Genomic DNA, 1681 nt, shown 5'->3' with positions numbered 1-1681 from the left:
AAAAAAAAAAAAAAAAAAAAAAAGGGTGCCCAAACAAGTTACCTTAAAATTTGATGCCTGTGCTATCATTAATAGTAATAAGTTAGGAATAAGGTATGGTTCTCTTAATTAGAAAAGAGGCTACATGGCAGAAAATAAGTACATGTGTCATAAATTAGGACTGTGTGAAAATAAATGTAAATACTGGTCTTGTGTCATTTAGGCCACTTGGATAAAAGAAAAAAAAAATGATGAAAAGGATCCAGTCCACCTTCAGAAAGGAAAAAATGGCCCTTCCTATACTAAGGGACAATGTAACCCCTTAGAGCTAGTAATAACCAATCCCCTTGATCCTCGCTGGAAACAAAAGGGGAACGTGTAATCCTAAAAATTGATGGAGCTAGACTGGATCTTCAAGTAAATATCGTGGTTTGAAAAAAAGTTTATAAACGCCGTCCTGAGCCAGTATTTCAAACCTTCTATGATAAACTAAATGTGCCAGTACCTTTCTAGGAAAAACAAGAAATTTGTTTTTGCAATTAGCCGAGCATGTAGCACAGTCTCTCAATGTCACTTCGTGTTATGTATGTGGAGGAACTGTAATAAGAGATCGATGGCCATCAGAAGCCCGAGAAGTAGTACCTACAGATCCAGTTCTTGATGAATTCCCAGCTCAAAAGAATCACCCTGATAATTTCTGGGTCCTAAAGCCTCAATTATTGGACAATATTGCATAGCTAGAAAAGGAAAAGAATTCACTCACCCTGTAGGATGACTTAGTTGTCTGAGACAGAAACTGTATACTGGTACCACAGAAATGGTCACTTGGTGGAGTTCAGATCACACAGAGAGAAATCCATTTAGCAAATTCCCAAAGTTGCAAACTGTGTGAACCCACCCGGAGTCCCACCAGGACTGGACAGTCCCCACTGGATTATACTGGATATGTGGGCATAGAGCTTACGCCAAACTACCTGACCAGTGGGCAGGTAGTTGTGTTATTGACACTATTCAACCATCTTTCTTCCTACTGCCCATAAAAACACGGGAACTCCTGGGCTTCCCTGTCTATGTTTCTTGTGGAAAGAGAAGCATAGCTATAGGAAATTGGAAAGATGATGAATGGCCCCCTGAGAGAATCATACAATATCATGGGCCTGCTACTTGGGCACAAGAAGGCTCATGGGGATACCGGACCCCCATTTACATGATCAATCGAACCATACGATTACAAACTGTCTTAGAAATAATCACTAATAAAACCGGCAGAGTCTTGACTATTCTGGCCCGGCAAGAAACTCAGATGAGAAATGCTATCTATCAAAATAGATTAGCTCTCGACTACTTGCTAGCAGCTGAAGGAGAGATCTGCAGGAAATTTAACCTTACTAATTGCTACCTACACATAGATAATCAAGGGCAAGTAGTTGAAAACATGGTTAGAGATATGACAAAACTGGCACATGTGCCTGTGCAAGTGTGGCATAGATTTGATCCTGGGGCCATGTTTAGAAAATGACTCCCAGCGCTAGGAGGATTTAAAACCCTTATAATAAGAATTATAATAGTAATAGGAACCTACTTACTGCTCCCTTGTTTGCTACCTATACTTCTTCGAATGATAAAAAGCTTCATTGCTACCTTAGTTCACCAAAATGCCTCAGCACAAATGTACTATATAAATCACTATCGATCTGTCTTG

This window comes from Mandrillus leucophaeus, unplaced genomic scaffold (assembly GCF_000951045.1).
Source record: "Mandrillus leucophaeus isolate KB7577 unplaced genomic scaffold, Mleu.le_1.0 Scaffold625, whole genome shotgun sequence".
Classification (NCBI taxonomy): Eukaryota; Metazoa; Chordata; class Mammalia; order Primates; family Cercopithecidae; genus Mandrillus; species Mandrillus leucophaeus.
This window is presented reverse-complemented; position numbering follows the sequence as displayed.